We start from the raw sequence: 27,615 nt of genomic DNA on the forward strand, positions 1-27,615 counted from the left end.
AAAGTTTGCAGATGATACCAAATTAGGTGGGAGGGTGAATTGTGACGTGGATGCAGGGACCTCCAGCAAGATATGGACAGGTTGGGCGAGTGGGCAAATCAATGGCAGATGCAGTATAATTTGGATAAGTGTGAGGTTATTCATTTTCGAGGCAAAAACAGGAAGGCAGATTACTACCTGAATGGTTGTAAATTGGGAGAATGGAGTGTGCAGCGGGACCTGGGTGTCCTTGTGCACCAGTCACTGAAGCTAAGCATGCAGGTGCAGCAGGCGGTAAAGAAGGCTAATGGTATGTTGGCCTTCATTGCAAGAGGTTTCGAGTATAGAAGCAGGGATGTGTTGCTGCAATTGTACAGGGCCTTGGTGAGGCCACACTTGGAGTATTGTGTGCAGTTTTGGTCTCCTTCTCTGAGGAAGGATGTTCTTGCTCTCGAGGGAGTGCAGCGAAGGTTTACCAGACTAATTCCAGGGATGGCGGGACTGTCATATGAGGAGCGATTGACTAGGTTGGGATTGTTCTCGCTGGAGTTCAGAAGAATGAGGGGGGATCTCATAGAGACTTATAAAATTCTAACAGGACTAGACAGGGTAGATGCAGGGAAGATATTACCAATGATGGGTGAGTCCAGAACCAGGGGTCGCAGTCTGAGGATTCAGGGTAAACCATTTCGGACAGAGATAAGGAGACAGTTCTTCACACAGAGTGGAGAGCCTGTGGAATTCAATACCACAGGAAGTAGTTGACTTTGAAGATATTCAAGAGGCGGCTGGATATAGCACTTGAGGAGAATGGGATCAAAGGCTATGGGGAGAAAGCAGGATTAGGCTATTGAGTTGGATGATCAGTCATGATCAGTCATGAATGGCGGAACAGGCTCGAAGGACCAAAAGGCCTCCTCCTGCTCCTATGTTCTATGTATCTAAATGTATCTATGTATCATGAGTTGCTAATGCTACTTAAAAGTAGCCTGCATAGACAGCATGGTGGCACAGTGGTTAGCACTGCTGACTCACGGTGCCAAGGTCACAGGTTCGATCCCGGCTCTGGGTCACTGTCCGTGCGGAGTTTGCACATTCTCCCCGTGTTTGCTTGGTTTCGCCCCCACAACCCAAAGATTTGCAGGTTAGGTGAATTGGTCATGCTAAATTGCCCCTTAATTGGAAAAAATTAATTGGTATTCTAAATTTATTTAAAAATAAAAATAAAAATAAAAAGTAGCCTGCACCTCTTAAAAGGAAGATGCACTGTGGCTACAAGAAGTTATGGAAGTTTTTCCAAAATGCAATCTGGGCTGTGATGCTCGGTGCAATGATTGGATATGTGTGTGAGAGAGTAAGCACAAATGTTTTCAGACATTGCAGTGGTACGAGAGATGGAACGAAGGAGAGACCTCCCAAATCCACAGTGGGCAGGAGTTCCTCCATACATAGATATGTAAGATGTAGCAGGGAGGTCAATGTCAGAATTCTTCCTCCAAGAACATGAACACAGTGCAGGAATAAGTTTAACAATCTGTAACAAGCTGCCAAGGTGAGTGAGTTTATCTTCAAATGGCAGATCCAAACTACTGCAGCATTGGTATCATCCACGGCACCTCCATTACCCACCTACCAACAATTTTGAACAATCAATCCACAATGCTTCAATTCCTATGGTTCATCTCAGCCTCACTTTTTTTTATTTTGGAGTACCTAATTTTTTTTCTTTCCAATTCAGGCAAAATTTAGTGTGGCCAATTCACCTACCCTGCACTTCTTTGGGTTGTGGGGGTGAGACTCACACAGACATGTGGAGAATGTGTGAATTCCACACGGACAGTGACCTGGGGTCAGCATCGAACCCTGGTCCTCAGCGCCATGATGCAGCAGTGCTAACCACTGCACCATCGTGTCTCGCAGCCTCACACACTTGCACTGTTGCAAGCCTCACTCACATCTCACACACAATAGCAGTTATTCAAGCATGGCAGCCACATCATTTGGAATAGCACTGCAGCACAGTGGCTAGCACAGTATCTTCACAGCTCCATTGTCCCAGGTTCGATTCCCGACTTGGGTCACTGTGCGGTGTCTGCACGTTCTCCCCATGTCTGCGTGGGTTTCCTTTGGGTGCTCCGGTTTCCTCCCACAGTCCAGAGATGTGCAGGTTACGTGGATTGGCCATGATAAATTGCCCTTAGTGTCCAAAAAAGGTTAGTTGGGGTTACGGGGATGGAGTGAAGGTGTGGGGATAGGGTGGAGGTGTGCGGATAGGGTGGAGGTGTGGACTTGGATAGGGTGCTCTTTCCAAGGGCTGGTGCAGACTCGATGGGCCGAATGGCCTCCTTCTTCACTGTAAATTCGATGACTCAAAGATACTCCAGAACACTCACTGATACATTTTCCTCCTTCTTGCAGGAGAAAATGCAGAAAAGGAGGCAGGAAGGGACTCGGGAGGTGACGACGCTGGCCGTCATGGGTAGAAACATCATGAAAGCCATGACAACTGGTGGTGCTGAAGCCGTGAGGGAATCCACAAACACAATCCCCTCCCCCTCTCTTCTCAATGCTCCATCATTGCAGTCTCCTGTACTCACAATTTGCAGGTGATGCAAACATGAACTTCTAAATTTCTCTCCTCTCCTCAGCGCAACCCAATCCTGCACTCAATCTTATACTCGCAGTTCAGAGTCTGACTGTTAAATGTTAAGTGGAGGAAGGATCTGAACATGGCAAGAAACTGGGCTCAAGTGCGCAGGAGTAAGGTCTGGAGGAAAAGATTACACAGTTGGCAGTTCAATGGAGTGTGAGGGTTGGACACTAGTCCTGCTGCAGGAGTGTCACGTGAGGACTTTAATGGGCCAGGTTACAGATGATGCTTGATGGGCGTTCACAACTAAAAGGGTGGTCAACTTCATCAATGCACTATAATGCAGCATCTGATAGCTCGCTTCTATGACAGTACAAACAGCTGAAGTGGAGCATCAGCAGCCTCCATCAAAGATCTGAATGCTGTGATGAAAGTATACACTGCTGCCTTGCAAGCTCAGACTGATTTCACCATAGCTGCAAATAACACTGTTGAAAGGGGCTTCCAGGACCTACTGCAGTCCAACAATCTGTTCTCCAACAGAGATCAGTGTGATTGCAGAGGGACCACCCCAAGAGAGTGGCAGTGGTTCCATTGATGCATGAACCTGCTGTTCTTGCCCAGGAAGGTACATTCATCCTCCCACCCTTGCCATTCTGCCAGTGCTCTTCCTGTTGCCTTGTCAACCTCTGCCACCCCAAGTCGAGATGATGCAGTCTGAAGCCAGATCTCCAGCCCAGAGCTGCTGGAGTTGTCCGCCAAGGTCGCTTGCCATCCCTCAATTTCAGGTCAGCTGCCTTCCACCACCCAGGCTTCAGCCACTGGAGAACCAACCTGAAGAAAAATTAGAAGGGGAAGAAGACAGGCATGAAGGAATGCACAAGGGTGATTGGTGTCATCCTTTTTTTTAGAAAATATTTTATTGAGGCATTTGTAATTATTTTTTGTTTTATTTCATCTGATAAGCCATGGCATAATCGCAAAGTTGTGCAGCATTCAGCACACTACCATGAATCTTACCCGTTCAGCTGAGCACCACAGTGTGATCCCATTACCAGAGTGGTTGCTTGAGAAGCCTACTAGGGTGCTTTATAATGTTCCTTGTGTCAATGTGGCTCTCAATGTGGGCTTGTTGTGCATATGTGCATGGGTTCCTGACCTGACTCATGATCCATGACATGAGGGGTCAGCCTTTGATTCGCAATGGTGAACCAAATACAGGTGACACAGACAACAGCCGCAGAATGGGGGAATTGCGACTGCTGCTCTGTTTACAGGTATTCTTCGTCTGTATGCTGCACAGCATGGTCACATACCAGCTGCACATTGAAGGAGCAGAAACCACGACAGGGCCGGAAAATCCCAGCCAATGTGTGTGTGTCAATCACTCACATCCTGCACTGGGGAAAGACTGCAATCCATGCAGCTTCCAGTGCTTGCTCTGTTTACATGGCTCTCGTGGAGGAATAAAGTAGACAAGTATTTCACATGAGTCTCTGTGGCCCCCCTGGGACACGACCATCAGCTGCATGGAAGGAGTCAGGTGCATAAAAGTCAAAAGCATAATCATCTTGACATCCACAAGCAATGCCACCCATGACCTACTCTGTGACTGCAGCTGTGGCTACAGACACATTACACCATTCAGTCACAACCTCCTTTGTGAAGCAATGATACCTTGCAGAAGTTGAGTTAAGAGAAGTGTTCACTGGGTACCCTTGGCAGACATGACTACCTGTTGTCTTCCCCACTCCCTTGCATTCCTCTCGCAGAGTGTCGTGCTCTCCTCATTCTCCCAGTCTTGCTCAACGCCCAGCAGAAGGCCAACCGAGCCACCCACTTTTGGAAGCAACTCCTGATGTGTAAAGTAAGTTGGTTCAACGTTGACTGCAACTGGATGCAGTGAAACTAGAAACAGGCTTCCGACACAGGAGATGGTCCAACACTGTTTTATTGAACTTCCTGATTGCTGTACATAATCTGCTGTGGGTTGACACTCTATTAATCTAACTGATAACCTCCTACCGGCTTGACCAGACTAGCTCTACACCACATGGAGATGCTACTCACTGGCCTGTGCACTCTTACTATCTCAGTAGCTGTGTCCTGTGAGAGAGAGCGAGTCTTCATGCCCTGTGGGCTTTATAGTGGTGGTGTCCTGTCTGGTGATTGGTTGTTCTGTGTCTTGTGTGTTCATTGGTTATCCTGTGTGTCAATCACTGCCTGTCTGCATCTCATTATATACATGAGTGGATAATATGACATCTCCCCTTTTTAAAATACATTTTGGAACGTGGCGGTATATACATGCATGACTATGTACAAGGTTGTGAATGAATGAACATATGTGCATGGGAAGGTGTCTATCGTGCAGATACAGAGCAAACTGAACAAAATTTAAGTCTATAGATTCAGTCTTTGTGGCGGGCGACAAATTCTTGTCGATCACCTCAGAGGTGGAGGGGGGGGGCGTCGGCACCTAAACAGGCGGGATTGCTGCCATGTCGATGGGCTCATGGAGAGGCAGGATCCCTGCCAGATCGGTGGCCACATGGGGCGAGATGTCCTGAGGCGGCATAATGACATGCGGAGAAGTGCGGCCAGGTGGTGGGCAGGGAACTTTGCCCTCCTGTTGCGCCGTAGAATGGAGCCATCAGCCATTTGAACAATGAAAGACCTGGGGGCAGCCTGTTTGATGACAACAGCTGGGGCTGACCAGCCTCCCTCAGGCAACTGGACGCGAACAACATCTTCTGGAGCCAGCGCAGGCAGATCAGTGGCATGAGCATCATACGTGATCTTCTGCTGGTCCCTGGATCGCTGCACTTTCTGCAGCACCATGAGGCGGTCAAGGTCTGGAACATGGATGGCTGGAACAGTCGTCCTCAGGTTGCGGTTCATGAGCAGCTGCGCCGGAGACAAACCAATCGACAGAGGGGTTGCCCTGTATGCCAACAGCGCCAGGCTGAAGTCCGAGGCTGAGTCTGCAGCCTTGCACAGCAACCGCTTGACAATATGGACCCCTTTTTCGGCCGTTTGATTGCGGGTCATGGGGACTGGATGTGATATGACTGAAGTGGTAGGATCGTGCAAAGTCGGACCACTCTTGGCTGCAGAAACATGGACCGTTGTCACTCATTATTGTGAGTGATATCCTGTGCCTGGCAAACGTCTCTTTGCAGGCTTTGATGACTGACTTGGACGTGAGGTCCGACAGTTTCACCACTTCCGGGTAGCTGGAGAAGTAGTCGACCAAGAGCACGTAATCACGCCCATTTGCGTGAAAGAGGTCTATCCCCACCTTGGACCACGGAGAAGTCACGATCTCGTGCTGTTGCAGTGTTTCTTTGGGCTGAGCTGGTTGAAATTTCTGACATGTTGTGCAGTTGAGGACCGTGTTGGCAATGTCCTGGCTGATGCTTGGCCAGTAGACTGCCTGCCGAGCTCTGCGTCGACATTTCTCGACCCCAAGGTGACGCTCATGAATCTGTCTGAGCACTATGGTTTGCATGCTTTGGGGAATGACGATTCTATCTAGTTTTAAGAAGGATCCCTTCAACAACCGTTAACTCGTCCTTAACGTTGAAGAACTGGGGGCGCTGCCCCTTTTGCCAGCCATGGGCGAGGTATTGCATCATGCACCGCAGTAGAGGATCTTTGGCAGTTTCTTCGCGTATTTGGACAACATGTTCATCAGTGGCTGGGAGGTTGCTGGCACACAACTGCACCTGTGCCTCAATATGGTGAATGAAGTCGCCCTGTTCAAACGGCGTGGTGATGGATCAGGATAGGGCATCTGCGATGATCAGCTCCTTACCGGGTGTGTAGACGAGTTCGAAGTCATATCGGCGGAGACGAATAAGAATTCACTGCAGCCGAGGTGTCATGTCATTTAAATCCTTCTGGATCATGTGGACTAAAGGCCTGTGGTCTATTTCCACCGTGAACTTTGGCAAACCGTATATGTTGTCATGAAACTTAACTATTCCTGTCAGGAGGCCCAAGCACTCCTTTTCGACCTGGGCATACCATTGTTCGGTCGGAGTCATGGCCCTGGATGCATATGCCACTGGAGCCCAGGACGAGGAGTCGTCTCGCTGGAGGAGCACCGCCCCAATGCCGTCCTGGCTTGTGTCTGTGGATATCTTGGTATCCTTGGTTGGGTCAAAGAACGCCAGTACTGGGGATGTGGTGAGCTTCGCCTTCAGCTCAAGCCACTCCGTTTGATGTGCGGGAAGCCACTGGAACACTGTCGACTTTTTAACGAGATGCCGGAGGGCCGTGGTGTGGGATGCCATGTTGGGAATGAATTTTCCGAGAAAATTTACCATCCCGAGGAAGCGGAGGACCGCCTTTTTGTCCTCTGGGGTCTTCATGGCATTGATTGCCAGCACCTTGTCAGGATCAGGTTGCACACCTTGCTGTGAAATGTGGTCACCCGGAAACTTGATAGGGGACTGCCCAAACGAGCATTTGGCCCTGTTGAGCTGGAGGCCATTTTCATGAAGCCTCTGGAAAACCTGTTTGAGGTGACCAGTGTGAACCTCGGGCGTCGTGGACCACATGATCACGTCGTCCACATAGACTCGCACCTCCTCGATGCCCTCCATCATTTGCTCCATTATGCGATGAAATACTTCGGAAGCTGATACGATACCAAAAGGCATGCGGTTGTAGCAATACCTGCCGAACGGAGTGTTAAACGTGCACAGCTTCCGACTGGACTCATCCAGCTGTATCTGCCTGAAACCGCGGGAGGCGTCCAGCTTGGTAAAGAATTTGGCGTGAGCCATCTCACAGGTTAATTCTTCACACTTCGGGATCGGGTAATGCTCTCGCATGATGTTGCGATTCAGGTCTTTGGGATCAATGCAAATGCGGAGTTCACCAGAGGGTTTCTTGACACAGACCATGGAGCTGACCCAGTCTGTTGGTTCATTTGAGATGATGCCCTGGTCTTGGAGCTCTCGTAGCTGCGTTTTCAGACGATCCTTGAGGGAAGTCGGCACCCGGCGTGGTGCATGGATGACTGGGGTGGCATTCGGCTTGAGCAATATCTTGTAGCGATATGGGAGCGTGCCCATCCCATCAAACATATTGTGGTATTGCGTGAGAATGTCGTCTATCTCAGCCTGGAGATTCGCATTGGGCGAGGCAGTCGCCGGTGTCGAGGACATGGCATGGACTCGCTGGACCAGATTTACGAGTTTGCATGTGTGAGCACCGAGCAGGGATGCCTTGTCAGGCCGGACGATCTTGAATCTTAACGTCGCCTTGATTGCCTTGTGAGATACACCTAGATGACACGATCCACTGGCAGCTATGGCATTACCATTGTAGTTAAGGAGCTGGCAGGCTGGTGGAAGAATGCTAGGTTGGTGTCGGAGGCTGTCGAGGTCCGACTGTGATATGAGGTTTGCAGACGCGCCAGTGTCCAATTTAAATTGGATGCGAGACTGGTTTACCGTGATGACAGCACACCACTCGTCGTCAGGATCCACACTGAGGATTGAAAGGCGGTTTGCAGGCGCGGTGGAGACCAGCTCGCGTGTGGTGATGATGCCCACCCGATATGGAGACTCGAGGCAGTCAGCGTCGGGGTCCGTTGGGCTGTCGGGATCAGAATCCTGCATGCCTTGTTGTATGCAGCGGACACGTCTGCGCTGCAGCTGGGATCACTGGCTGTTGCTCGGTGGAGCGGCCCTGCAGAAGGCCGCATAATGCCCAGGATTTCCACACTGTAGACATCGCCTTCCTTTGGCTGGACATTGCTGCTTTAAATGGGCGGAACCACAATTTGGACAAGTCATGACGCTGACGTCGACACGTTCTGTGCGCCATCGCGCATGCGCAGTTCAGCTGGCCGACGTTCGCACATACGCATTAGGGTCTTCGGCCTCATCGTCCACCCGGTCGTGGTGCGCATGCGCAGGACCCGGGAAAAACGCGCAAAACGGCCACACAATGCTCAGGCCTTGCATTTTTTGCGATGGCCTGCACCCTTTCTGCCTCATGGGAGGCCAGTTTTGCAGTTCCTGCCGCCCTGATGCGGGAGTAACGATTTCTGGCATGCTCATGGACAACGCACGTTTCGATGGCGACGGAGAGGGTCAACTGTTTGATTTTGAGGAGCTGCCCACGCAGGGAGTTGGACTGGACCCCGAAAACGATCTGGTCCTGGATTATGGAATCAGCCGTCGAGTCATAATTACATGACTGCGGTAGGATGCGGAGATGGGTCAAGTAGGACTGAAAAGATTCATCCTTACCCTGAAGCCTCTGTTGGAAGATGTACCGTTCAAAGCTCTAATTCACCTCTATTTCGCAGTGGCTGTTGAATTTCAGCAGAACTGTCTTGAACTTCATCTTGTCTTCGTCATCAGCAAACGTGAGCGAGTTATAGAATCATAGAATCATAGAATTTACAGTGCAGAAAGAGGCCATTCGGCCCATCAAGTCTGCACCGGCTCCTGGAAAGAGCACCCTACCCAAGGTCAACACCTCCACCCTATCCCCATAACCCAGCAACCCCACCCAACACTAAGGGCAATTTTGGACACTAAGGGCAATTTAGCATGGCCAATCCACCTAACCCGCACATCTTTGGGCTGTGGGAGGAAACCGGAGCACCCGGAGGAAACACACGCACACACGGGGAGGATGTGCAGACTCCGCACAGACAGTGACCCAAGCCGGAATCGAACCTGGGACCCTGGAGCTGTGAAGCAATTGTGCTATCCACATTGCTACCGTGCTGCCCTTATAGATGTGGATGGTGTGATCCCCGCAGTCGACAGGAACAGCGCAATCTTTCTGGCATCCGATGCTGCCTCGAGGTCGGAGGCCGCGATATACAGGAGGAACTTTTGTTTGAAGACTTTCCAGTTGGTGCCGAGGTTGCCGGAGATCCGGAGTTGCGGAGGAGGCTGGATCCTTTCCATGCCGCCGGATGGCTGCTTGCTGGTCGTTGCAGATTCACTCGCGGTAGGTTCGTTAGAATTAATAGCTCCCTGGTACCATGATGTGTTAAGTGAGTTGGTTCAACGTTGACTGCAACTGGATGCAGTGAAACTAGAAACAGGCTTCCGACACAGAAGATGGTCCAACACTGTTTTATTGAACTTCCTGATTGCTGTACATAACCTGCTGTGGGTTGACACTCTATTAATCTAACTGATAACCTCCTACTGGCTTGACCAGACTAGCTCTCCACCACATGGAGATGCTTCTCACTGGCTTGTGCACTCTTAACTATCTCAGTAGCTGTGTCCTGTGAGAGAGAGCGAGTCTTAATGCCCTGTGGGCTTTATAGTGGTGGTGTCCTGTCTGGTGATTGGTTGTTCTGTGTCGTGTGTGTTCATTGGTTATCCTGTGTGTCAATCACTGCCTGTCTGCATCTCATTATATACATGAGTGGATATTATGACAACTCCTATCAGCACAATCTTTTTTAAGGCTAAAATATATACACTTGCAGCAGCCAGACCACTCCCTACAGCTATTCAGAATGCATATGAAACCTTTCAAAGCAAGTAAAATTGCACCCACAACCAGAAGAAATAATCCAGGAACTAACCTTACAGGATCCCTTTAAGTAGTGCTGGCGGCAAGTGTTGTTGGTTCGGTTTAACATCTTATTCAGCCCTGAGAGGTTAAGAGCACATGTTGGCTTGATAATGTAAATCTAAAAAGCAGCAGTGACTTCAAATCATCATGGCACATTGTCTTCATGTCACTGCTGTGCATTCTGTCAGTGGTCATTTAGTGAGCATACACAAGCACCTTTACCAAGATGGCGGCTGGGGTACTTCCAATTGGAAGTGTGGGTGGGCATCTCAAACTCCGTTTTTGAGACTTTCTTTTAAATAAATTTAGAGCACCAATTTTTATTTTCAAGTAAGGGGCAATTCAGTGTAGCCAATTCACCTACCTGCACATCTTTTTTGTGTTGTGGGGGTGAAACCCACATACACACGGGGAAAATGTGCAAACTCCACACAGTCAGTGACCTGGGCCAGGATTGAACCCTGGTCCTCGGTGTCATGAGGCAGCAGTGCTAACCGCTGTTGCTAACTTTTGGTTGGCTCTTATTTCGTAATTTGCTCTGTTTGTTTAACCTTTGCTCTAGAGTCGCCAGGTATCTTTATGATACCACCACGAGGTTCAAGTTCAAGTAATGATCAATATCTCAACACACCAATTAGTAAGATTCAAATCAAATCACATTTATTATACACAGTAAATCACTACTCATGCATAAACTACTTTCTGGACTATTCCTATCACTAAAAGGCCTATACTTAGCTTCGGAATTGGCCCACCAGGTCAGGGGAACAAATGACCTTTCGTTCAGGTCCTGAGTCTGCGGGATTCAAACGCTGGTATGGACTTGTAGCTAGGAGCGCCTATCTCGTAGCGAGCGTTGACTGGAGACTTACTTGGTTGATGCGGCAGCTTAGACAGGTCTCTCTCACGGGTTGATTCAAGCTGCTGAGTGACCCTGCCAAAGAAGGATGATTTGAACTTGGGGGCTTGACTTTATAGTCCCCAGGGGCCTCCCGCCCTTCGGGGCTGACCCCGTACCTGGTTCCAAATGATTGGACTGTGTTCCGATCATTTGGATCGATTTCTCCAATACTGGAGTTGTTCCCTGATCGCTGGGCGGTCACTAAATGTCCGTTTGCCTTCCTTTGTCTTGGCTCCTGCTGGCACCGAGGAATCTGGCTTGGCTTTATTCACCTTGAGTGTTGCAATTGTGCCTTGGAATTGCTCATTACTATGCAGATGGCTGCTGGTTTCAGTGCTGTCTGGTTTTTGCAAGTTTCAATACACATGATTTCTGCACTTGCTCAATTTGGCCTGTGTTGGCTGAATTTCCCTTCAGTCTTTGCGGTTCTCCATTTTAAGTTGGGAAGTGGCCAACCCAGGTGGCTACACCCCCTCCTTGTGATCCCTAATGCGAAGCGTGAAGGATCACATAACTGTGTTGTCTTCATTCCCTGACCCGGCGAGCGCTCTTCCATGGCCTCTACACTGACCATGACTATGCAATGAAAAGTTTTAACTAACATTCTAAGTGGCGCTATGTCAAAACATGCATTACAAAATTTTAAAAAACGGTACCTCTAACTGTCCTCAATAAACTACACTCACTAAACATTCAGTCATATTAACTTCCTAAACAATACAAAATAAAAGCAGCATTTACATTTTTCCTCGATTGGCAGTCAAGCACAGGGGTGTACAATCTTTCCATTTCTTTATTTACAAAAGATGTAACACAAATGGTCTTTATTATAGATCGAGGGGTTGGGGGTCCTGGGGATAACTGAACATAGGGGATCTTATTCTGTATACCAGGGTGCTAGCGCGGTAGGCTCTCCTTCGCCATTTCCTCATGCGGATAGTCTGCACGATGCACGAGTATCGCCAACACTAATAGGGATTCATGTTATGAGCTTACCACACCATGATGGTGTGGTGTTGCCTGTTACTGGGCTCTGGGTGCTGTGGGGAAGTGAATCATTAACGGCCGGGGGGGGGGTTGGGGTCAGGGGGTTCGCGTTCGCGCGCAACCGAATACACATCATAATGGTGGTGATCAACACGGAGGATGTCCTCATTGTTCTTCTTCTTTCTCTTCTCTTCTCTTCCTTTCCGTTTCGTCTCTTTTCCTGGAGCTTCTGGGGTTCTATGGATCAAGCATAGTGTCTGTTACTATCTTGGTTAATATCTTGTGCGTTAGTATGTCTGTCCTTCAGTGCCAATTCCCCATTTACAATTTGTCACCATGTGTGACTCCCTCATTTTTCTTTTAAACCGAATATTCAGGACAAGACACACTTAAAAATACTGAAACAGTGCGAGCCACAGGCTGTGCGATTTACCATCCAAATGTTTGAGGATGTAAATAGCATAGGGATGGCAACCTAAGGGTTGCCGGAAAACAAAACAAAACTTTTTGAAGCAAGAGTGCCGAATGAGGTGCGTATGGGCCGCGAAGGGTAAGAATTGGATGGAATCCCCAGGTAGGACTGTGACCGATGCCGTGTGTGCTCTACCCGAGTGTAGCTGACCAGAGGGGGAGTCCTCAGGCAGGACGGAGACCAATGCCGTTTCTCCACTGCCTGAGCAACCGACAAGGACGGGCAAAAATGTAGTCATCGTGGAGGTTGCCGTATTGGTTCTACCTTCGAACCAGAAGAGCAGTTATGAACGGGGGTCTGGCAAGCTCTCAGCGGTTTCTGCCGATGAGCGTGCTGGCAAGTTTTCATAGGTTCCGGCCGACAAATATGGCGTGGGGCAGTGGAAAAAATTTCCGATCTTACAAACAACATTTAACACTAACAGTAACAAACCACATTAAACAACATGCTGCAGGTTCCATCAGAAAGGACACCGTTTCCTCCCAAGCAGTTCTTTTTTAAAACATCATCTGGACACCTCAGTTATCAGTTGCGAACAGGGTCGCAAAGGGGTTCTCGTTTTGGGAGTCAGACTCAAAGTCGTCATCTTCTCCCGGATGCCATACTCTCGAATGTATAAGGGCTGATAGGGCTGCATGGTGCGATTTGTGATCCATCTCGTTGTTCCGGACGAGCCTGAATGAATTGTCGCGGTGCCAAAAGGTGGTGTCTAGTTCTGTGGGGACGGAATCGTCATCGTAGGGCGGTGGTGTTTGGTGGGGTTTGTTGATGAATGTGATGAGGAAGGGATCACTCGAATCGTGGTCAGATTCGCTGGGTGTGGGTCCTGTTGCCTGGGGATAGTAGGGATTCGTGCTGTGGCTATTGTCTGAGTCACAGTCGCTGCTGCTGCTGTCTGTGGGCGTTCCGGGGCGGAGTCTCGAGGTCGGGGGTGGAATCGAGGGCGAGTCCGTGGATGTGGTGGGCGTGTTGGGGTGGGTAGGGATACGTTGGCCGTGGGCGGGGTGTGGTCTGCTGCGTCGAGCATGACGTGATGTGTGTGGTTGGACTGTGGGCCATATGCCTTAAACTGGTTAATCTGGAACCACGCAGTCTTTCCGTTGGGGTCCTTAATTTTATAGATGGAGGGGCTTACTTTGCCTGCAATGGAGTACGGAGCCGAATACTTAGGTGACAGGAATGTGCTGGGGTTATAGATGCACAGCATGACCTGCTGTCCTACCTCAAACTCAGACACATGCACTGTCTTGTCGAAACAGGCCTTGCTCAGTTTCTTCCTGGTGCCTAATCTTACTGCGGCTGCTAGCTGAGCCGTTTTCACATTCTCCACTAACTGTTTGACTGCGTTCTTGTGTGTGAGGGCCGTCACTTCGGGGCTGGTCAAGTCCATCCTAATAAAAATTCTGTGCCTTTCATGGGGTGTCCGGTCATGAGAGTGTATGGGGTGTAACCTGTGGATGTTGAAATTGTATTTCTCAAAAACATCAGCGCAAAAGGGAGGACTGAATCCCAAGTGGTGTTGTTTTGTTGGACCAATTTTCTGAGGGTTGATTTTAGGGTCCGATTCATGCGCTCCACGATACCACTTGACTGGGGTTGGTATGCGATGTGGAATTTTGGGGTAATGCCAAATATCGTGAGGACATTCTTAATGACACGACCCGTAAAATGGGAACCTTGGTCGGATTCAATGCTGCGGGGGTGTCCCCATCTCGTAAAAATGTGATGGGTTACAAACTTGGCTGTGGCCTTTGCCGTGTTCATTCTGGATGGGAATGCCTCTACCCATTTCGTAAAAGTGTCTATGACGACTAATACATACTTGTAACAATTCCTGCAAGGGGGCAATGGTCCTATAAAATTAATCTGGAGGTTAGTCCAGGGGCCATTAACGGGGCGGGTGTGGCTAAGCTGAGCCTTCTTTGCGTATCTGTCCGGATTGTTCTGGGCACAGACAAGGCAATTCTCAACGTAGTGCGTTACGTCTTCTTTTAAACTGGGCCGCCAACAGAGCTGCCTGAGGTGGGCTGTAGTGGGATCAATTCCCTGATGCCCTTGACTGTCATGGAACAAACAAATAAGTTGATTCCTGTCCTGTTAAGGAACCACATAAAGGGTGTCTTTTAACATCACACCGTCATGTGTGGTCAGTGCGTTTTTAAATCTAACATAGTGTGCTGTAAATTGTCCTTTTAAAATCTCCCTGAGATTGCTGTCCTGCTTCTGGGCCTGCACTAAATCCTCGATATTAGTCTGCGAGACCTGAACTGCATTCACTGGTGCTCTTTCGGGGGGTGTCCAAAAATATCCATGCCTGGAGCCTGCTTTAGCCAGTGCGTCGGCTTTTACATTTCCAGGGTGGGAGGAACGGTGGTGACCTCGAACTTTAACAATTCCATAGGTCCTGTCCTGTGCTTTCTCTAAAATGTGGCGGAGCAATGGGGCAGAAGGGAGGGATTTTCCGTCTGCGGAAACAAATCCTCTTGCTTTCCACAGGGGTAGGAATTCTGTAAGGCTGTTGCAGACATAGAGGCTGTCCGAGTATATGTCTGCTGGGCTGGGGAAGGAACCTGGGTGACCACAATGTACGCGATGGCTGCGAGTTCTGCTGCCTGCGCGCCTAGGTGTCCTGGTAGTTTTAAGGAGATTTCTTCTAGGGCGTGGCCTCAACATAAATGCCGCATCCTGTAATGCGCTTCCCGTCTAATACAGTGGAAGAACCATCCACATAGATCCTTAAGGGTTCGCACGTGTCTGTGCGCTGGGGGCTCTGGGGTGAACTACCTATCTTTCTGGGGGGTGTTTTTGCGATAACGGGGCCTGTGTTGTGGTGCAGTGAGATGATTTCACATTCATGGGGGCTGCCTGGGTACTGAAGGTTATCGGCTAGGAAAGTGAGGGCCTTGGTCCTTTTAACAGTGATGTCCCATCCCTGCAAAAGAAGGGTCCATCTGGCTGCTCTAATTTGGCTGACTGTACCATCCTTAAGTCGTCTGTCAAGTAAAAGTTGGGTGGAGGTGTGTTCCGTGAGGATTGTGATGGGGTTTAGTCCGGTTATGTAGGAAAAATACTAAACTGCCCAGAAAACTGCGAGCAGGTGCCTTTCACAGGCCGAAAATCCCTGCTCCACAGCATCTAAAAGTCTGAAGGCGGAAGCCACGGGTCTGAATTGTTCGTGCCGTTCCTGGAGGAGCATGGCCGAAAGGGTGCAGTCTGTGCTAGCTATCTCTATAGCATAGGGGGAAAGTGGGTCTGGAACCTGTAGTGCGGGGGCTGCAATGAGGGCTCTTTTCAAAGCATCCACAGCATCCGTATGCTGCGGAAGCCATTCCCAAGGGGCTCCTTTCTTTAGGAGTTCCGAGAGTGGTGCTGCCTTGCTGGCGAAACCATCAATGTGGTTTCGGCAGTAGCCAACCAGTCCTAAAAACGACCGGAGGGCTGAAACATTCTGGGAAGGGGCAATTTGGCAATCGAGTCAATTCTTTTGTGCTCGATCTTGCGTTTACCGTGCGTGATAATCGTACCCAAATATATCACTTTTTTTTCCAAAATCTGGGCCTTTTGGGGGTTTACTTTGCAACCAATCTGTTGTAGACGTTCCAGGAGTTCGGACAGAAGCTCGATGTGCTCTGCCTTGGTGTCTGTCTGCAGTAATAGGTCGTCCACATACTGGACCAGACATTCGGGGCGAGAAAATTTCGATAATTCATTTGCCAGCTGTTGGTGGAAAATGGAGGGGGAGTTGTGGAATCCTTGTGGAAGGCATGTCCATGTGTACTGCTGACTTTTAAAAGTGAAGGCAAATTTGTATTGGCACGGTTTTGCCAATGGAATGGACCAGAATCCGTTACTGAAGTCCAAAACCGTAAAGTATTGTGAGTTGAGTCCCTGTTTGAGCATAGTCTCGAGACTTGTGGCTACCGTGGGGGCTGCTGCGGGGGTGACTTTGTTGAGTTCCCGGTAATCGATGGTCAGTCGCCATGATCCATCGGGCTTTCTCACTGGCCAGATCGGGGCATTATTAGTGGAGGCTACTGATCTGAGTATGCCCTGCTCTAATAAGCTGTCGATCACTTTTGAGATTTCTCCCTCTGCCTCTTGGGGAAATCCGTATTGCTTTTGGGGGTCTAGGGTCAGGTCCTGTGATTTGAACGGAACCAGTCATCCGTCCACAGTCGTGTTTGTGGGTCGCGAATGCTGTCCTGTGCTTCTGCAGAACTGCCCTAACCTGCTTGTCTGTGCTAATCGTGGTCGGGTCAAACCAGAATTCGCCGACTGCGCTAATCTTGTTTGCGTATTCACCTATTGTGAGGGTTGCGGGGGCTCTTGCGGATTTTGCCATTTTCCAAACGCATTGGTTTACCGGATCAAATGAAAGGTGGTGGGAGTTCATAAAGTCAATTCCCAAAATGTGTTCTGCTGTGTGGAGTAGATCGACTAAAACTATGGGGTGCTTTGTCGTTATATTGCCAATCTGAATGGGTACAGGGTCTGTGATGTGTCCCTGCTGTGCGTGGCCTGTGAAGCCGCTATGGGTGATGGTGGCTGTAGTGGGCCACGTGTCTTTCTGGAATATGGTGGAGGAATTGATTGTGGTGCGGGACCCTCCTGTGTCCCAGAGAAATTCAATGGGCTGTCCCCGTATCTTTGCTGCAACTACTGGTCGGTCGGACCTATCCCAAAGGGTGTGGCAGACCCAACTGGGGGAGCCCGAACACCGTCAGTCCGTTCCGTTCAGGTCCGTCTGGTCTGAACGGGTGCTCACACTATGTATGGGCTCTGTCCTATTCTTATTCAGAGTGCCTGCCTGCTGGGCTCTCTGTGGCTTTCGTGGGGCATTGCATTCTCGTGCAAAGTGTCCTAACTGTCCACATGTTTTAACACTCCTGTGGCTTTTGCGGGGGGCTGTTCCTGCCTTCGTTCACCCATGCGGGGTTCTGGTGCGTTTTCACTGCTTGGATGTCTGCTTCTGCCCGCTGTTCCGCAGGTTTCCGAACTGCGGGTTTGTTTTGTACAGACTCCTCCCAGGCGCGGGACAATCTTTTTAAAACCCATTTCTCATTGTGGGCTTCCTCTGAGGGGTCATAATTCGTACAGGCTTTTTGTCCTGCCTCTGTGGCATGGGAGATAAGGGTGCGGGTCCATTTGGCCATACCGTCTTGGGACAAATGGGCGCGTTCTAAATTACCAAAAACTGCTGTGAAATGAATCCACATGCGTCCAGCAAACACTGCGGGGTGTTCTGCCTTTTTGTGCCTGCACTTATTCAGGCCTTCTACGAGGTCACCGCTGTTGTAACTGATCGCGTCTAGGATTGCTGCGTGCATTTCTGCAAGGGTGCCTCCTCCTACATTCTGTGGGTCGGGAAGGGCTGCTACGACCGAAGGGTCTAAGCTCAAAACTGTGAGCTTCATGGGCTCACGCTCATCCAGGCCGTACATGGTCGCCTGCTGCTTTACTCTGGCAAAGAAGTGGTGGGGGTCTGAGGTGGGGAGGAACGGTGTGATCTTCTCGCGCGCGTCCCGTAATTGGGTCAAGGTTAAGGGGGTCGTGTACAGGAATTCCGCGTCTCCGTCCGATGTGACTGTGCGGTGGGTGGTTACTGGATTCATTGGAGCCTGAACTATCTGCTCTGTGGGGGGTCGGGGCGCTTTTCTCTTCTGGGGCTTTCCTTGCACACATGTTCCCTGAACATATCTATGCGCGGTCTCATTTAATTCTTCCCAATCCGGGCCGTCTTCTGTATCTAACTGGGATCCAAAGGTGCTGTGGAATCCATTCTGAACTGAAAGCAAAGACTGCAGTTCTGCAATCTGCTTCCGGCACTTTGCGTGATCTAATGAGCTTTGTCTGTGGTCCGTGGTGGTAGCATGGAGTGCTCATAATGCTGCTTTCAGGTCACTACACTGCCTTTGCAATGCCTCTACCTGTTTCTCTGTTTCCTCTCTTACCAGGACTGCACGTTGCATGTCCTGATAGGCCTTTTAGTACTGTGTCTGGAAGCTCCTTAGGTGCGCCAGACAAGACTGGCATCATCCAGCTCTCCGTCCTTTGCTGCTAACTTCCTTCTAAACTCTATGTTCTCTTTCTCAACCTCACTTACATCGACCTTGCTCATTCGATGTATTCCTTCTATCTCTTTACGGAGCGTCCGAACGACCTCCTCTGTGCCTCGCAATTGTGCCAAACAGGACACGATTGCCATCGGCTTGCGAGCTTTTCCCAAGATTTTCTTACGAATCTCTGACAGGTTCTCCCACCAAGTATGTCATATACTCCCGGGTCCTGTTTCCTCATTGTCACAGAACTCACTCCAAAGGGGCCATACCTTCCCTTTGAGATACCTTCCCTGATCTCCTCTTCCCAAACGGGACACTGACCTACTCTGCTGCTGGTCGCTGCGACCACAAATTCTTCAGGATTCATGAGGCGTTGCATTGCCTGCATTGCTATCTTTCCTCTCTAAATACTCTTAAAATTTGGAACGAGGGGTACTAAGGCGGTGTTGTAATTACAGGTACGCCTTTCGCTATTTTCCGGAATACAAACTCCCGACAGTTTCTCGCAACAAAATCTATCAGTTTTACCTTATAGCCCTGTTAGTTACGCATGCACTAACACGCTTCCGAATTATGAGGATTGACCAGAACTGCTTGAACACTTGTGAATGTTTCTGTTCCCAGTTGGATTTCTAATTCACATTTTTGGGTTCTCCTGGAGTGGTTCAGCCACTTCTAAGTCGAGTCCCGTCAGATGTCGCCAGTAGTATGTTGCTAACTTTTGGTTGGCTCTTATTTCGTAATTTGCTCTGTTTGTTTAACCTTTGCTCTGGAGTCGCCAGGTATCTTTATGATACCACCACGAGGTTCAAGTTCAAGTACTGATCAATAATTCAACACACCAATTAGTAAGATTCAAATCAAAACACATTTATTATACACAGTAAATCACTACTCATGCATACACTCTACTTTCTAGACTATTCCTATCACTAAAAGGCCTATACTTAGCTTCGGAATTGGCCCACCAGGTCAGGGGATCAAATGGCCTTTCATTCAGGTCCTGAGTCTGCAGGATTCAAAAGCTGGTATGGACTTGTAGCTAGGAGCGCCTATCTCGTAGCGAGTGTTGACTGGAGACGTACTTGGTTGATGCGGCACCTTAGACAGGTCACTCTCACGGGTTGATTCAAGTTGCTGAGTGACCCTGCCAAAGAAGGACGATTTGAACTTGGGGGCTTTACTTTATAGTCCCCAGGGGCCTCCCGCCCTTTGGGGCGGACCCCGTATCTGGTTCCAAATGATTGGACTGCGTTCCGATCATTTGGATCGATTTCTCCAATACTGGAGTTGTTCCCTGATAGCTGGGCGGTCCCTAAATGTCCGCTGGCCTTCCTTTGTCTTGGCTCCTGCTGGCGCCGAGGAGTCTGGCTTGGCTTTATTCACTCTTGAGTGTTGCAATTGTGCCTTGGAATTGCTCATTTCTATGCAGATGGCTGCTGGTTTCAGTGCTGTCTGGTTTTTGCAAGTTTCAAGACACATGATTTCTGCACTTGCTCAATTTGGCCTGTGTTGGCTGAATTTCCCTTCAGTCTTTGCGGATCTCCATTTTAAGTCGGGAAGTGGCCAACCCAGGTGGCTACACCACTGCACCACCGTGCCACCCTCCCATTTTTGAGACTTAAGTCACAATATCATTTCTAAAAACAGACACATAGTGACCCAACTTAGCTCCCCTCCCCATCCCACCATGAGTACTTTATTTTCCTCACTTTGTACATTCAGCATCAGAGTCCTCCCAGCAAAAACATCTGAGCGTGTGTTAGATGCTGTCTCTTCTTTGCACTGGTTGTGACCATTTTAAAAACCCAAACCTGGGGCGTCATTCTCCGCCGGCGGGAGTCTCCGTTTTGCCGGCGCCCGGGGGTTTCCCGACGGCGTGGGGCTGCCCCACAATGGGAAACCCCATTGACCGGCCGGTGTTACGGAGACTCCCGCCGGCCGGTCGGGGCAGAAATGTGGTGGGGCGGGTAGGAGAATTTCGCCCCTCATCTGTCATCAAGATGGAAGAACAAAATGGTGCTCCATTTTCACAAGGTGTGTTATGAAAACCAAACGACCTTTACTGAGGCCAGTTACGTTTTAAGATCTGCAGATAGGTGCTAAACTGAGGACTTGCACTGACATAGCAATGGTTCATATGAAAAATAAAAACAAATTGTTAATTATGAGCTGTGATACAACCAGAAATGATGCACTTAACTTTGCCTGTCATGATTAGTTTTAACGGCTGTTTGATTGGAACATTTTTCATAAACAAACTACTTTTCCGTCAGTTACCCTGGAGGAAAAAAGAATATAAGTGCAAAACAAGCCAAACTATTTCAGGCAAGTTAGGCCATCTGGTTTTAAGTAAGAGTTGTTGATACAGCACAGAGAGCAGGCTGGCAATATAACTTCTAATTCTGTCGATGTTTCATCATCACAGAACTCACTTTTTATTGAATACTGACAATGCAGTTTTTAGCCTAGATGTTGGATTGACCACAAAGCTGCGGTCTGGGTTATTTCTTTGCCATGTTTTTGTTCTAATGGACTGCTTTCTCATTAACCCCCTAACATATCACTGACCAATAGAAATTGAGGGTGCGATTTAATGAAAAAAGAGTCCGTTTTGGGTGGGAATCGAAAGGTTGTTCCCTTAGTGCCGGGAATGGCCCCGCTATCTAACGGCACACCGGGTTTTTTTCAGCGTTCCCAGCCAAGGCTGCACTTAAGACTCCTGTTCTCTGATGCTAACGGTACTTAGTTAACTTCTTTAAATGAAAAATTAGGATTCATTAATGGAATACAATAGTGTCCAGATCATGCAAATTGTAAGTTTTCCCAAATAGGATGGCCTTGTCGTTTTCCATGTCAATTTTCATATGTGCTTTCTTCATCGATGGTCGGCTCAATAATTAAGGTATTTTACGGGATATGAGATTGGTGCTAATAAAATTATTCCTTCTGACGATTTACAAGGAATCACTGCTCTTTTCAACAATTTAAGGGTATTATCATCCCCAGATTTGAAACTTGTGGAACTTGTTCTGATCTTTGGCAATGGAAGAGTCCAGGTAACTCTCAACCAGTCCATTCCACACACTGTAGCTGTACATCCACTGTCTAGTACGGGACAATTAAAGGACTCTATGACCAGCACTTTCATCTCCGGACTGAAATTCATCGTTACTGAGACACTGTCTTCTCTTTGGTTAATATCCTCTTCTTCTTCTTCTTCAGAGTCTTCTGTCTTGTGTTTGGGATAGCGAGGTGGTGTATAAACCGGCCTCAAGCATTGGTATGATAGAAGATTTCTAACTAAAAATAACGAGGACAAAAGCACCTTTAACAATTAATGCAGGAGGAATTAATTGGGAAATTTCAATGGAAAAATTAACCCCAGAAATGCCCAAGTTGTGGTCAATCGATGTTTTAAGTTTGATTCAAAGTTCTATTATGCAATAAACTGCCCTAATGTAAATTCTGATTTCTCACTCACCAATTTTTCCTCAATCAATTTAAGTGGTCCTCTTACCTCATGACCAAAAATTAGTTCAAAAGGACTGAATTTGGTTGACTCATTAGGCGCATCCCTAATTGCAAACAGTACGAATGGAATTCTTTTATCCTAATCCTCTGGATAATCTTGACAATAAACCCTCAACATTGTCTTTAATGTCTGATGCCACCTTTCTAACGCTCCCTGCGATTCTGGATGGTATGCAGTTGATTTAAATTGTTTTATTCCTAAGCTATCCATAACTTTGAATAACCTTGAGGTAAAATTTGATTCTTGATCCGATTGTATTTCTCTGGGTAGTCCATATCTAGTAAAGAATTTAAGTAACTCCTCCACAATCTTTTTAGCTGCAATATTGTGTACTGGAATGGCCTCTGGAAACCTAGTAGACACATCAATTATAGTCAAAAGATATGGATTCACACTTTTCGTTTTAGGAAACGGACCTATGCAATCAATTAGGACCCGTGTAAAAGGTTCCTCAAATGCTGGAATGGGCATTAAGGGCACTGGTTTTATCACTGCTTGAGGTTTCCCTATCACTTGACATGTGTGACATGATTGACAAAATTTAACTACATCTTTATATAGTCCAAGCCAATAAAAATGTTTCTGGATTTTAGCTTGAGTTTTCCTTTTTCCCAAATGACCTTCCACTGGTATCTCATGTGCAACTCGCAACAGCTCCTTTCTATACCCTACCGGCAATACTACTTGATGAACTTCTGCCCACTTTTCATCCAGCAGCATATGTAAAGGTCTCCATTTTCTCATCAAGACATCACTTTTACGGTAATATACACTCAGATTCCTCTTCTGTGTATGCTTTCAGATACATCCTTTTTTGTTCTATATCTTTCTGTTGTAGCTCCGCCAATTTTCCTGAACTAAAGATATCCGCCTCATCCTCCACCTGTTCTTGTTCTTTTTCAACCATCTGATCAAAAATCGTCTCTGATAATTACACTTCAATTTCATCTTCACTCTTTGATTTCTCCTCTTGTGTTAACCTGTGACTTTGTGACCTTGTTACGACACAATCTGGAAAAATCCCAGGATATTCGTCCTTCAACACTTCAGTTGTCTGATTTTCCACTGGCTTATCCACCACAGTAGGCATCACTCTCACCTGTGATCTGGCTATATCATTACCCAAGATGAACTGTATTCCTGGACAAGATAGTTTCTCTATTACTCCTACTACCACTTCACCACTCTTCACTGGACTTTCCAACCTTACCTTATATAATGGAACACTACTCCTCTCAACCTGAATTCCACATATTACCACCTTTTCTGGCAACATTCTTCCAAAACGACATAACTCCTTATCTCTTACCATTAAAATTGACTAGCTCCCGTATCTCTTAAAATTGTGACTTCTTTACCTGCTCCTCCTGATACACATGAGTAAACTTTACCCACACAAGTCATTTCTTTAAAGAGATCTGGCACCTCCTTATCAATCAGCTCTTGATCAAGCTGCACAATCTTTTGCACCACCTTCACTTCACTTGGGCTTTCCTTTACCACTTTAACAAACCCCACTGTCTTATCCTGTTTTACCACATCAGCCTTCCCAGTGCTTTTCTTCAACCACAAACACTGCGACTTTACATGTCTTGTTTATTACAGTGAAAACATGTGAACTTTTTCATTTCTTTTCCACCCTCCTGGATTTAGAACATAGAACATAGAACATAGAACGATACAGCGCAGTACAGGCCCTTCGGCCCACGAAACAAAAGCCAACTAACCTACACTATGCCATTATCATCCATATGCTTATCCAATAAACTTTTAAATGCCCTCAATGTTGGCGAGTTCACTACTGTTGCAGGTAGGGCATTCCACGGCCTCACCACTCTTTGCGTAAAGAACCTACCTCTGACCTCTGTCCTATATCTATTACCCCTCAGTTTAAAGCTATGTCCCCTCGTGCCAGCCATTTCCATCCGTGGGAGAAGGCTCTCACTGTCCACCCTATCTAACCCCCTGATCATTTTGTATGCCTCTATTAAGTCTCCTCTTAACCTTCTGCTCTCCAACGAAAACAACCTCAAGTCCATCAGCCTTTCCTCATAAGATTTTCCCTCCATACCAGGCAACATCCTGATAAATCTCCTCTGCACCCGCTCCAAAGCCTCCACGTCCTTCCTATAATGCGGTGACCAGAACTGTACGCAATACTCCAAATGCGGCCGTACCAGAGTTTTGTACAGCTGCAACATGACCTTCTGACTCCGGAACTCAATCCCTCTACCAATAAAGATCAACACTCCATAGGCCTTCTTCACAACTCTATCAACCTGGGTGGCAACTTTCAGGGATCTATGTACATGGACACCTAGATCCCTCTGCTCATCCACACTGCCAAGAACTTTACCATTAGCCAAATATTCCGCATTCCTGTTATTCCTTCCAAAGTGAATCACCTCACACTTCTCTACATTAAACTCCATTTGCCACCTCTCAGCCCAGCTCTGCAGCTTATCTATGTCCCTCTGTAACCTGCTACATCCTTCCACACTGTCGACAACACCACCGACTTTAGTGTCGTCTGCAAATTTACTCACCCACCCTTCTGCGCCTTCCTCTAGGTCATTGATAAAAATGACAAACAGCAATGGCCCCAGAACAGATCCTTGTGGTACGCCACTTGTAACTGAACTCCATTCTGAACATTTCCCATCAACCACCATTTATTTTTTAATCTGAGGTACACTCTCCTTATTATCTCCCATCAGACCACCTTTACCTTTACCACTTGAGTATTTCTCATATCCCCAGTTTCTATCCCTCACAGGCGGAAACTGATGTCGGAAACCAAGCTTTGATTTATGAACAAATTCACAATCATCTGCCATTTCTGCTGCTAATCTCGCAGTTTTAACCCTCTGCTCTTCCACATGAGTTCTCACTACATCAGGAATTGAATTTTAAACTCCTCCAAAAGTATAATTTCTCTGAGAGTTCATACGTTTGGTCTATTTTCAAAGCCGTTATCAACCTACCAAAATTATTTTGTTTGAGCCTTTCAAACTCCATGTATGTTTGACCAAATTCTTTCATTAAATTTCTAAACATTTGTCTGTAGGCTTCAGGCACTAGTTCATAAGCACCTAAGATGGATTTTTTCACCTCCTCAAAGAACATAGAATGTAGAACATAGAACATTACAGCGCAGTACAGGCCCTTCGTCCCTCGATGTTGCGCCGACCTGTGAAACCACTCTGAAGCCCATCTACACTATTTCCTTATCGTCCATATGTCTATCCAATGACCATTTGAATACCCTTCGTGTTGGCGAGTCCACTACTGTTGCAGGCAGGGCATTCCACACCCTTACTACTCTCTGAGTAAAGAACCTACCTCTGACATCTGTCTTATATCTATCCCCCCTCAATTTAAAGCTATGTCCCCTCGTGCTAGACATCACCATCCGAGGAAAAAGGCTCTCACTGTCCACCCTATCCAATCCTCTGATCATCTTGTATGCCTCAATTAAGTCACCTCTTAACCTTCTTCTCTCTAACGAAAACAGCCTCAAGTCCCTCAGCCTTTCCTCATATGATCTTCCCTCCATACCAGGCAACATTCTGGTAAATCTCCTCTGCACCTTTTCCAATGCTTCCACATCTTCCTATAATGCGGCAACCAGAATTGCAATACTCCAAATGCGGCCGCACCAGAGTTTTGTACAGCTGCAACATGACCTAATGGCTCCGAAACTCAATCCCTCTACCAATAAAAGCTAACACAGCGTACGCCTCCTTAACAACCCTCTCAACCTGAGTGGCAACTTTCAGGGATCTATGTACATGTACACCAAGATCTCTCTGCTCATCCACACTGCCAAGAATCTTACCATTAGCCCAGTACTCTGTCTTCCTGTTATTCCTTCCAAAATGAATCACCTCACATTTTTCTGCATTAAACTCCATTTGACACCTCTCAGCCCAGCGCTGCAGCTTATCTATGTCCCTCTGTAACTTGTAACATCCTTTCGCACTGTCCACAACTCCACCGACTTGTGTCATCTGCAAATTTACTCACCCATCCTTCTACGCCCTCCTCCAGGTCATTTATAAAAATGACAAACAGCAGTGGCCCCAAAACAGATCCTTGTGGTACACGACTAGTAACTGGACTCCAGTCTGAACATTTCCCATCAACCACCACCCTTTGTCTTCTTCCAGCTAGCCAATTTTTGATCCAAACTGCTAAATCTCGCTGAATCCCATGCCTCCATACTTTCTGCAGTAGCCTACCGTGGGGAACCTTATCAAACGCTTTACTGAAATCCATATACACCACATCAACTGCTTTACCCTCATCCACCTGTTTGGTCACCTTCTCAAAGAAATCAATAAGGTTTGTGAGGCACGACCTACCCTTCACCAAACCGTGTTGACCATGTCTAATCAAATTATTCCTTTCCAGATGATCATACGTCCCAGATACCTCCTCCGGTAGTGATGCAAACACTTCACTAGCCCGACCTACTAACATTGTTTGAATCAGTAATACCCACATGTCCTGTGGCCATTTCAATTGTTTAACTACCTTCTCAAATGAAATGAAAAAGGCTTCTACCTCCTTCTCGTCAAACCTTGGCAATGCTTGGACATATTTAAATAGATTCCCACCAAGCCTTCGACTTTGACTCTCTTTCTCACTATCCTCATCGCTATCATCCAACTGTACGTTTTCCTTTACGTCTGCCAATTTTAACTGACTGTCATGTTTCATGGCCATTTTCTGAAGTTCAAACTCTCTCTCTTTATCTTTTTCCCTGATCTGTATCTCCCTTTCTCTTTCTTTCTCTGCTTGGACTATTCTTTCTGTTTTCCTTTCTTCTCTCTCTCTTTCCTCTCTCTCTCTTTCTCCTTCTTTTTCCTCTCTCTCTCTTTTATATTCAAGCTGCTTTTATTCTTTCTCATGTTCCATTTGGCTGGGGAGTGGGCCCATGTAGGATGCTCTTTCAGAGGGTCAGTGCAGACTTGAATGGCCTCCTTCTGCAATATATGGATCTATGGAAGAAGCTGCTTCTTGGAGCCCCGTCCAATTAAAGATGGCAGGCAGGGTCCCAAGTCTAGGGTAGGGTTGCCAACCTTCCTGGAATGGCTGGGCGTGTCCCAGAATCGACCTTAACTTCCCAGAGGTGAAACAAAGCGATACAGTGACACAGTAGTTAGCACAGCTGCCTCACAGCTCCAGGACCTGGGATCAATTCTAACCTTGGGTGACTATGTGGAGTTTGCATGTTCTCCCCGTGTCTGCGTGGGTTTCCTCTGAGTGCTCCAATTTCCTCCCACAATTGAAAGATGTGCAAGTTAGATGGATTGGCTATGCTAAATTCTCCCTTAGTGTCCAAAGGCTAGTACGGTTATGGGATTAGGGTGGTGAAGTGGGCTAGTTATGGTGTTCTTTTGGAGAATCGGTGCAGAGTAGATGGGCCAAATGGCCTCCTTCTGCACTGTTGGGATTCTATGATCCTATGAAAGCATTCCAGGATTGTCCAGCATCCAAATCCTGGACTCGGGTACCACCGGA

Source organism: Scyliorhinus torazame, chromosome 4, assembly GCF_047496885.1.
Source record: "Scyliorhinus torazame isolate Kashiwa2021f chromosome 4, sScyTor2.1, whole genome shotgun sequence".
In the NCBI taxonomy this organism is placed as follows: Eukaryota; Metazoa; Chordata; class Chondrichthyes; order Carcharhiniformes; family Scyliorhinidae; genus Scyliorhinus; species Scyliorhinus torazame.